The 12,079-nt window shown below is 45.0% G+C and overlaps 1 protein-coding gene across 2 annotated transcripts in view; it reads left to right on the top strand.

The window, feature by feature from the left end:
• ehbp1 (EH domain binding protein 1) overlaps nucleotides 1-12,079 on the top strand; it is a 256,601-nt gene that overhangs the window by 229,944 nt on the left and 14,578 nt on the right. The gene's annotated exons all lie outside the window — the stretch shown is intronic.

Here is a 12,079-nt window from a genome sequence, read left to right as displayed (position 1 = left end):
TGAAAGCCTCCCAGGAAAATCATAAGAAAAAAAGCCCTCCACGCCACTCCAGGAGAGAGCAGAATAGAATAGAGAGAGAGGGAGAAATTGCATTTGTGATGTAGAGAGAAGTGGAGGAGGGGGTTGCATGAAAGAATGAATGGAAATTATTTCATTTAGCTGTTCTCTTTTGGTATGATGCTTGGGTGTCGGCGAGAGAGAGAAGCCTTGGTACATGAACATGAGTCAGACATTCAGGGGACAGGGAAAATACTGACTGAGGCCTGAGAAGTGGCTTAAACGCCCATCAGCCGTACTATTTGTTGCTGATAATGTCTGTGATGGACGGATCGAAACTCACGTGACTGTTTTATTGGCCATGCACTGTATTGTTGACGTGCTTCAGCCAAGAGCCTAGCATGTAGGCATGAGCAATAAAGCTTGGTACACACAACACGACTTGACAAGATTTCCAGTAGCAGAACACGTCACACTTTAGGACTACAAGTCGCCGGGCGCTCTGGTGTGTGTGTCACAATAATGACTGGAAATGGCTGAGCATGACAGAATACAGGACTCCCTGAGACAATTCACAATGAATCCAAGATTCAGAATGCACCATGAGAAATACAGTGAGGTTGCCTATTTCAGGCAGCCAATCAGTGTGCAGTATAGCGGGACAAGAAAGGAATAGCACGTGAAAACAGGCAAGAACTTGACGCCATTGCTGCAGCTTGTCATTGTTTGTGTCAACCAAAAAAGAAGAGGATCTGTTTATACTGGTTAATAGTCTTTGTCATTTTTGGGGGCGTCCGGGTAGCGTAGAGGTCCATTCCGTTGCATACCAACACGGGGATCGCCGGTTCAAATCCCTGTGTTACCTCCAGTTTGGTCAAGCGTCCCTGCAGACACGATTGGTCGTGTCTGCGGGTGGGAAGCTGAATGTGGGTATGTGTCCTGGTTGCTGCACTAGCACCTCTGGTTGGCCAGGGCTCCTGTTCAGGGGGAGGGGGAACTGGGGGGAATAGCGTGATCCTCCCACATGCTACGCCCCCCTGGTGAAACTCCTCACTATCAGGTGAAAAGAAGCAGCTGGCGACTCCACGTGTATTGGAGGAGGTATGTGGTAGTCTGCAGCCCTCTCCAGATAGGCAGAGGAGGTGGAGCAGCGACCGGGACAGCTTGGAAGAGTGGGGTAATTGGCCGGATACACTTGGGGAGAAAAAGAAGGAACCCCCCCCCAAAAAAAAAAAAATATATATATATATATATATATATATATATATATATATATATATATATATATACACTCGCCGGCCACTTTATTAGGCACACCTGTCCAACTGCTCGTTAACACAAATTTCTAATCAGCCAATCACATGGCAGCAACTCAATGCATTTAGGCATGTAGACATGGTCAAGACGATCTGCTGCAGTTCAAACCGAGCATCAGAATGGGGAAGAAAGGTGATTTAAGTGACTTTGAACGTGGCATGGTTGTTGGTGCCAGACGGGCTGGTCTGAGTATTTCAGAAACTGCTGATCTACTGGGATTTTAACGCACAACCATCTCTAGGGTTTACAGAGAATGGTCCGAAAAAGAGAAAATATCCAGTGAGCGGCAGTTCTGTGGGCAAAAATGCCTTGTTGATGCCAGAGGTCAGAGGAGAATGGCCAGACTGGTTCGAGCTGATAGAAAGGCAACAGTAACTCAAATAACCACTCATTACAACCGAGGTATGCAGAAGAGCATCTCTGAACGCACAACACGTCGAACCTTGAGGCAGATGGGCTACAGCAGCAGAAGACCACACCGGGTGCCACTCCTGTCAGCTAAGAACAGGAAACTGAGGCTACAATTCGCACAGGCTCACCAAAATTGGACAATAGAAGATTGGAAAAACGTTGCCTGGTCTGATGAGTCTCGATTTCTGCTGCGACATTCGGATGGTAGGGTCAGAATTTGGCATCAACAACATGAAAGCATGGATCCATCCTGCCTTGTATCAACGGTTCAGGCTGGTGGTGGTGGTGTAATGGTGTGGGGGATATTTTCTTGGCACACTTTGGGCCCCTTAGTATCAATTGAGCATCGTGTCAACGCCACAGCCTACCTGAGTATTGTTGCTAACCATGTCCATCCCTTTATGACCACAGTGTTCCCATCTTCTGATGGCTACTTCCAGCAGGATAACGCGCCATGTCATAAAGCTCGAATCATCTCAGACTGGTTTCTTGAACATGACAATGAGTTCACTGTACTCAAATGGCCTCCACAGTCACCAGATCTCAATCCAATAGAGCACCTTTGGGATGTGGTGGACCGGGAGATTCGCATCATGGATGTGCAGCCGACAAATTTGCAGCAACTGCGTGATGCTATCATGTCAATATGGACCAAACTCTCTGAGGAATGTTTCCGGTACCTTGTTGAATCTATGCCACGAAGGATTAAGGCAGTTCTGAAGGCAAAAGGGGGTCCAACCCGGTACTAGCAAGGTGTACCTAATAAAGTTGCCAGTGAGTGTATATATATATATATATATATATATATATATATATATATATATATATATATATATATATATAAATAATCTATCATTGTTGATTATCATCGCTTTTTGTGGTGTAGCATTTTTGATGAAGGCAAAGAACTTTGGAATTTAACCTGCATTTCTCTTCCACTGGAGCGATCCGTGGCTGTTGACTATCAGCGACACATTGCCTGCCCTGGACACCGGGGACGGGCAACTTTAATTTCGTGTTAAGAGTCTCAGAGGCTGTTAGGACACTAAAATTGAGTCACTCGGGGTGTCACACTACACAGTGTCTGTCGCGGGAGCGTACTGTGACTGTCCTGAACACTGTTAAGATCATGCAAATGAGGGCTTGGACTGTAAGTCCTTAGGAATGTTGTCTGGTGTGAACCTATCTTAAACCACGAATCCTTTTTCAATCATGTGGAGCCAGGTCCTGTTTCTAGATGAAACTTTTACACACGTTTGCAGCATTTGATTTGAAAAAGGAATTTAAAGGGCTAAAAAGTAAAAGAAAAAAAGAAAAAAGGCAAGGTTTAAAAGGATATGCAGCACCTACAACTGGTGACTCCATCCTGCCACCCATCAGAGAGTTTTGTTGTTGTGTCTTGTTGCATCTGTTTTTTGTGACTAGCTGTGAGGTGTGTGAGTGAAATTTAAAAGAGGAGAAAAACAGAGTTGAGGGGTAAGCTGTCACTTAGGTTTACTTGGTAATGGCTTCAACTGACAACTTTCCCCTCGTGTGCAATAGATGCACTTTGTTTTTCAATTTACTTTTGGGGCAAAAGCTAAATCTGGTAGCACTCTAAGCCTTTCGTTATTTCATATTATATTACCCTCTTTTTTAATCTTATGTATCTGTCTCTCTCTCTCTCTCTTTCTCTCTTGCTCTTTGTCCCCGTGTCTCTCTCTCTCTCTCTCTCTCTCTCTCGCTCTCGCTCTCGCTCTCGCTCTCGCTCTCGCTCTCGCTCTCTCTCTCTCTCTCTCTCGCTCTCTGTCTCTCTCTAACACAATCCTTTGCTAACAAGACCTTCTGCCACTCACATTAATTAAATCAAGCCCTCAGTAGGCTGCTTACCCACAATTCCACCCCTCCGGTCACCGCCACAAACCCCTCTGATTAGGCCACCCCCCCTCTCATGCATATTCACATCGCGGCGGTGACAGGCTTTTAACAAGCTCTCACCTAATCACAGGAAAACAATGTTCATCCTGTTCTTTTTATATGGTTTTCCCCCCCCTTGCGCTCTCTCCTTCTCTGTCTCGCTCTCTCTCTTTTGCGTCCCTGGCTTTCATCTTGTCTCGATCCCTGCTGATATCAGGACGGGCTTGGCGGCTAGAAAAGGGAGAGAGAGAAGGGAGTGACGAGCATGGCTCATTCATCCCTCAATGAACGGCAGTACAGAGAGAGTGAAGAGCAGAAGTTTGTACCCCCCCAAACCGACACCACCCACCCACCCAATCAACCCCCCCCTTTCTCCTCCTCCTTGCCTTTTTACGTGTCTGATAGACAAATTGGATTAGCCGCGATTGGATTAAATGGTAACATGGTGGGATGAGAAAGGAGAGGAACGCGCTGTGATCAAGGCTCTAAATGTATTTCTCTGTCTCATTTGCCCCACTGGTCCACCCACCCACTCCCGACCCCCTCTCGCACACAGAGAAAAGGAGTTTGTCGATGAAACAGATGTCGTGTGTATATATCTGATTCTATCACAATAATGAAGCTGTAACCAATTTTAGCTGTTTTGATGAAGGACACATACTGAGAGTTCTGCTACACATTTAATTTGTTACAACTCAGTCCCTGTCTCAACACAGTCACATGACTCGCATGGCACAAAATCAAGATTCCTTGTGAAGTAATGTCCATTTATTGAAAAGCTATTTTCCGGGGCTTTATACATCATTGAGCCGTCTGTCTGTCTGTCATAATCCAGTACTCGCCCTGCCTTGCCACGCAGACAACTTCTAGTGTGCAACTTGTAGGGCGGCCTGTGAGAGCATCATGTATTTGTAAATCTAGGTTCATGTTTAAACGTCTTGAGCCTGTGTCATGCACTGACGCCAGTGTACACACAGATGTTTGCCAGCACACCCGCACGTAGCCCTCACGTGTGACTGAGAGTCAGGTCACTTTTACAAAACCAAATCACCAAGGAACAGCCAAAGAAACCTGGCAATGGGAACAAGGAAAATAAAGCTAAGAACAAAATACCAAGTGTCCTGAGTTCAAGTCCCACCCAGGATATTTGTTGCTTGTCTTCCCCTCTCCTTCCACCCTATATTTTCCCGTCAGTAAAGGCAAAACTTACCCAAAAAAATAAGCCTAGAGTTTCCTGAACTAGGGCGCGATCGATTACTCGCTCACCAGTTACATACCAGTTAGAGCGGTGGTTCTCGACTCCAGTCCACAGGTACCCACAGTACCGCTGGCTTTTTATCCTGCCAGGTGGTTCATTACATTCACCTGCAGTGGCATATCCAAAACCTTGATTAGGCAGCTGAAATAACAGAAAAATCAAAGACCAGCATTACCAGTGGGTCTTGACAGGAACACTGCTGTTGCGAGCTGCTGGGTTAGAGCTTCCAGTTCCCTCTGTGCCCCTCCACGCTAACTGAGTTCACTTTGGATAAAGCTTCAAAACAAATAGTTTGTTTTAGCCCGGTACCCAATATTATTCAACTAGATACTAAGACAATGAGAAATACTTTCATGAGGTGGAATCCAGTGACTGCCAAGATACATATTATGTACAAGCCCTGCCTCCGTTTGGGAATTTAACACCGAAATGAATTTGGTGGTGTTGTGGAGCATTCGTGCGCAGTCGCATCCACTTGCCTACGCCCAACTTTGAGTGCGTGTTTGTGTGAGTGTCTCTATATATCTGAATTTGTCTACCTCTGTGTTGTGTGTGTGTGTGTGTGTGTGTGTGTGTGTGTGTGTGTGTGTGTGTGCATCTATACTATGTCTATATGTCTGAATTTGTCTACCTCTGTGTTGTATGTGTGTGTGTGTGTTTGTGCATGTGTGAGAGAGTGAGTTTATATGGACATAGTATTTGTTTGTACATGCATGCATCTATCTATTTCTGTGCCTGCGCACAGAAATAGCCCTGTGACACTTGTGTGTCACAGTGCTTATGTTTGTCTGCATTTGTGTGTGTAAGTTCATGTATACATTTTTGTCGTATGTATATGTGTGTGCATGTGCGTACACGCGTGTGTGTGTCTTTTGTGCGTGCGTGCATAGCTGTGGAGTAATAACCAGTGCAGAACACCAGGAGCAGCAGTAGCTTGACCACCCCAGGCTGGTATTCATTGTTACTATCCACGTTAAATGGAACATTGACCAAGATAGCAGTCTTAATCTTATTTGGCTGGATAGGCTAGCACGCTCTCTCTCTCGCTCTCTCTCTCTCTCTCTTACTCTCATTCTCGCTCCCTCTCACACTCTCCCATTTCCGTCTCTCTGCTCGCTGCAACTACTGTCTTGAATATCTTGTATGTTCCTCTTCTCTCTGTTGTCCTTTTCAGCATCCCTTTCCCTTTCTCTTGATGATCAGTTTGTCTAGCCGTCTCTGTCACTTTGTGTTACCGACAGACACACACAGACGTTAACTGGCCTATGCTAACCAGCAGTTCATCGTGCCTTACGGACAACATCTCCCTTGTAGTGTGTGTGTGTGGGTGTGGGTGTGTGTGTGTGTGAGAGAGAGAGAGAGAAATGAGGAGAAGGCAATAGAGACAGGGAATCAGATAAAAGTGTGTTCGGATGTGTGTATTGTGTATGTGTTTATATTGTGTGGTATGTGTGAATATTGTGTGATGTGTGTGCGTGCATGTGAATCGATTATATGGGTACGTCAGTGTTTCTCGCCACATCGGCAACCTTGATAAGAGAATAATGCCGAACATGATATTAATGACAATATCATTTCCCATAGATAGAGCACCAATGTATGTGTATCAGGAATGTCCCACTAATCCTTTGATGTTGCGATCAAACATTGTAACCATGCCAAGTTTATTGCTTGCAGTCTCAGTAGATTTTGGCCCGCCTCTGCTTTGCTCTGTGTTGAGGGGTGAGAAATGGCACGTAAGGCAAGCAGCAAGACCCAGAATGCAATCTGCCAAACCAGGAGATGCTTTGAACCAAGATGGCCCCCCAGAGAGCTGGTACGGAGCCACAGTATCTCAGAGCCAAGGCTGGATTCACAGAGCCAGTGTCAGGAAAGCTTGCCAAGGATATTTACACCGTTTGTTTTCACACTGCACAGTCTGTGTCACAGTCAGTTTGTGAAAGATTGTTGTTTTGTTTTTTTTCTCTTGTTACTGCTGTCACTCATAACAGCTACCATTTTTTGTGTTATTAGCCAAAGCACCCTGTCATGGTTGTGAGAACATGTATTTTATGTACGAGTGGCCCCAGTGGGAGACAAGCCACTATCCCTGTCAGCGCTGATGCTCCTCTTCACCCATTGAGCTTCACAAGGAACAAAACCTGCTAACCTGGCAGTGCTAACAAGTCATTTCAAAGAAAGATGTTTGAGGATTTTTGCGACGACTGAGTCTTTGGTCTGGAGTGTATGAATGTTTTTGAACAAACTAATCAGTTGTGCGGCTGACGTAAAAGGAAAAATAGAATGAAATATGTTGAAGTCAAACAGACACACCAATACAGATGGCCAAGACAGCCGATCCATTAGGGAGCTGGGCAACTGAGATCACATTGCCAATTAACAAGGGCCATACTTCCTGTTGTGCTGCACTGCTTCTGAACTTGTTCCGCGGTATACTGTTCACAAGCCTCACTCATTTGCTGCCTTCATCACTGTCCATCCAGCTACAGTTGTCCTCGTACTTTTTTCCCCTTGGTCCATCATGCCCGCCTCACCTTTCTCTTTCCTCCTCTCCCTCCATCCTCACTCTCTCCTCCTTCTCATCTCCAATGCATCTGCCGTCATCTTCACCTCACCTCTCACCCCACTCTGTTCCCTCTTCTGTCCATCTCCATCCTCATTCTCTTCCTGTCTCTCCTTCACCTCCCCTTCACTCCTCTCCTTAGTCCCTTCTCTACCTCTCTTGTTTCCTCCTCTCTCCTCTGCCCCCCATCCTTCCCTTAATCCCAATCTCCCACAATGCGGCTGGCTGGTGTCTGGCTGGCTTGCTGGCTGGTGGCTGACTGACTAGCAGTAGGGGATATAGCTTTCTAATCCCCGCCTTGCCACAATGTCACAGAGGCTTAATATTTGCCATTATTATTTGCTTGTTTTATTTGACTGTGAGGCAGCACAATGACCTGTCAGCGCCAGCATTATCCCCCCTGCGAGTGTCGTCCGTTTCAAAGTTGACTACAGTAATCCACCAGCCCCAGATTCCACTAAATCCCCACGCTTCCTTTCTTTCCACCCCTCCACCCCCCCCACCCTAAATGAAATTACATACATCTGCTTTCTCGGAGAATCAAAACTGTCCACGCTGACACACACATGCCTGTGCACACACGCACGTATAAAGACACACACACTCCGATGCACGCTCTCGAGCCTGTCGTTGTGGAGACCGCAGCACAGCTTCTTACACACCCTTCTCTCTTGTGTGAGTTATGCGACTCTGTGTGTGTGTGTGTGTGTGTGTGTGTGTGTGTGTGTGTATGAGAAAGAAATGTCATTTCTCTCTCATCATGAGGACTTGAATCAGTTTATATACGCAAAGACTGATCGCAATCAGGTGTCGTAAGGCACCATTCAATCACCCTGAATCTGATATGCCATCCTTGGATGTCCATATTCCATACCTGGGCAGTTAAGTAAACTGAAACAGAAAAGTCTAGAATGGCACACCTCTCTTAAAGATAACAGGACTCCAAGTAAAAAAAAAAAGGAAAAAGAAAGCTTGTAGATCTGTCCATCATTATGTTGTGATTGCCTGTCTCGGGCTCTCATTTACATTTCTCATTTAATAAATTCCCCTAAGTAGAAAGGAGCAAAGCTGGACAACACCACTAGCACACAGGTGGTTATCTTTTTGTTTATGTATTTTTTTTTTGTAATTTTCCTTTTCCACATCTGAAAGATATAGCTACTGCACAGCAGCTCACCGATTCTCTTCCTCAGACAGGCCTGAAGGCCTTTCAGTCTCTATAGTTCATCATTAGAGGGAAAAAACACACAAACAGCATGATCTGAGAAAAGACACTGATGAATTAAAAAAAACAACACAGAAAGAATTGGTAATTACAAATTTGCATAAGTAAGATTAAAACAACATTTGCTATTTTAGTTATTATAACCGTTAATAATTGAATATTGGCTTAAAGTGAACCTTCTTTGAATCATTTCATTTACACCATCCATCCATCCATCCTTTATCCAAGTCGCTTATCCCAGTTGGGGTCGCGGGATGCTGGAACCTATTCCAGCAGTCATTGGGTGTCAGGTGGGGAGACACCCTGGACAGGCTGCCAGGCCATCACAGGGCCAACACCATTTGCAACAGTATCTGCCACAACGCCTTGAGATAATTTGACAACATTGCTAATAACCTTCAAAATAAGATCTGAATGTGAGGCGGTCGCCTCACAGCAAGAAGGTCCTGGGTTCAAACCCCGGGGTTGTCCAACTTTGGAGGTCATCCCGGGTCATCCTCTGTGTGTAGTACATACACCATAATTGAGAATGGCAAAAGTAATGACAGAGGACCTTTGTACGATAAAGTACAATAAAGTAGTTTTCCCCCTCATATGGACATAAATAATTATTTAAAATCCTGAGTACAGTATTAGTAGTAGTAGTAGATTACAATATCTAGTAGTAGTAATAATAATAATAAATCAATCTTATTTTGCGCTTTTCTAACACTCAAAGTCGCTTTACAATAAACGGGGTGAAACGCGATAACAGATAAACATAACACAAACATACAGGGGTCAATGGGAAGGGGGGGGCTACGAGAGGCAGAAGCGGCAGCCACACACGATGCCAGCAGTACTCTCTGACTTAGACAGATACAAAAGGGCAAGAAAAACAAAAAACAACAGCACTGCGGACGTTGATTTTCTGTAGGGGTTTACTCCTGTAGCCTATTCCTCTCTCAAAGTATCCACCAGGCAAGCAGTGGCACTATTTAACCCATAGCTTGGGGGGGGGGGGGCTGGTTCATGGGCATCAGGGAATTTCCATACACCAGTGGGCCTGCATACCGCACATCTAGGGGCCAGACCTCACCAAGTCCCTTGTAGTTCAGCCAGGTTCCAAGGTGTACCCTGTTACCATGTGTCACCACGAGGAGGCACTACATAGGGCTTGCTGTTGAAGAGGCTATGTACTGGCAGGGAGAGACTTAAACGCTCAACTCTCTTGTTCGCATTTCTGCTAGCCAGCGGTGAAGGTTGAGAGTGAGACGTGACAGGCACAGAACCCTACACCAACACACTAGATGCTTCACAACAACCCGACTTCTTACACAAGAATGTCAGACACATTCAGACATACTACAGACATAGTAGTAGTAGTAGTAGATTACAGTATCTATTAATAGTAGTAGTCATAGTAGTAGTAGTAGATTACAGTATCTAGTAGTGGTGGTAGTAGTAGATTACAGTACTAGTAGTAGTAAATTACAGTATCTAGTAGTAGTAGTATTAGTAGTATTAGTAGTAGTAGATTACAGTAGTAGTGACAGTAGATTACAGTATCTAGTAGTAGTAGCAGTAGTAGTAGAAAATTACAGTATCTAGTAGTAATAGTAGTAGTAGTACATTACAGTATCTAGTAGTAGTAGTAGTAATAGTAGTAGTAACAGCAGCTTACAGTAGTAGTGGTAGTAGTAAATTACAGTATCTAGTAGTAGTAGTACATTACAGTATCTAGTAGTAGTAGTAGTGATAGTAGATTACATTTTCTAGTAAAATAATAATTATTTTGGCCATTGTGCAGCCCTGTTTATAAGCCATCTTTCACTGGGCACGCAGACACAGCATTGTAAGAGGAACAGCATGTAATACTGAACAGTTCCAGCACTCAGTCCGACCATGAGAACAGAGTTTAAAAAATCCTGATTTATTGTAGTACGCTAATGTCAGAGAGAGAAAAAATGCCAACCAAATTATTTTGCATCAGCGAACTCACAGTTTGCCAATAAGCCACTGGTTTGGTCCAATGGTTTTCAACTCAAAGCCTGCTGAGGAGGTGGACTCATCTCACCACTGGGTATTTGTCAACTTTTCTGCCTCCCAAGGTAGAAGTTCTATGCATAACACACTGCCAGGACACTTAACTTTCTTCTAGCTGATCACTCCTGCTGTGTGTAGTCCGTCTAACACGAAATGTCATTATGAGGAAGTAAACACTGGTCTCCCCACAACATACCTTACTTCCTCCAAATCCAGAGGATCCAACATGTGCTTTTTGGTGGACATTTTTCTCCTTACTTTAGCACAAGTTTGTTCGTTTCTGGTACATGTGCTCAGTTCCATCATCGGGAATTGAGCCCCTAACCCTTGCAGTATAAGTGCTGTGCTTAACCCAAGATGCTACACATGACCAGATAACCCAAGTTGCACTTCACCCCCATATGGCGTTTATCACACTGAGTCAAAACATCCCTGAGAGAGGCTGCTCCTGGGGCAGGAAGCTATTGTTTGGCTGGCATTTGAAGGCTCCCATTTGATCCGCTGGGTCCATATCAGTTGTGAGCATCCCATTGTGTACTGTAAGTAAGTTGCAGTATATAGCCTTAGCCCCGGGCGTGGGTGAAGCTTACATTAGCCATGCATGTGAGCCTCGCTCGCCTGCCGTGTGTTACGCAGGTATTACATTAAGCATAAGAGAGTCTTATAACCACTGGGAGGTTTTTTTGTTGGAAGGGCCCACTGTGTGCGAACTGGGATGTGTGTGTGTGTGTGTGTGTGTGTGTGTGTGTGTGTGTGTGTCTCTCTACAGTGAGAGGCTCCTCTCAGTAAAAGCGTTGGACAGAAATCGGCGAGGTAATCCCACACAAGCTAAAGCCGTACTGATGCTGTGTATACGCAGTTTGAAGTATGTGAATGCGCACACAGCCTGCAAAGGCACAGCCCAAAACACAAACATTTTTTTCAGGTATAGTGGCTCTGCAGTTACAAAAAATCCTTTCCTTTAAGTCTTTTTATCTCCATTAACCTGTGTGTGTGTGTGTGTGTGTGTGTGTGTGTGTGTGTTGTGTGTGTGTGCCCACACATGCTTGTATTATGCACAATTTGCAACTGTAATATTATGAACACACGTGCAACTCAAGTTGGAGAAAGGTGAGCAGGTGTGACCTTGTACCTGACAGACAGGATCTACTGTTGATGAAACATTGCGTTATAAATGTAATAATTGTTGGGGTGTCCAGGTAGTGTAGGGATCTATTCTGTTGCCTACCAACACAGGGATCTCCGGTTCAAGTCCCTGTGTTACCTCCAGCTTAGTCGGGCGTCCCTACAGACACAATTGGCCGTGTCTATGGGTGGATATGTGGGTATGTGCCCTGGTCGCTGCACTAGCGCCCCCTGTGGTCAGTCGGGGCACCTGTTGAGGGGG

The sequence above is a fragment of the Lampris incognitus genome, chromosome 13, assembly GCF_029633865.1.
Source record: "Lampris incognitus isolate fLamInc1 chromosome 13, fLamInc1.hap2, whole genome shotgun sequence".
Lineage (NCBI taxonomy): Eukaryota > Metazoa > Chordata > Actinopteri > Lampriformes > Lampridae > Lampris > Lampris incognitus.
This window is presented reverse-complemented; position numbering and strand designations above follow the sequence as displayed.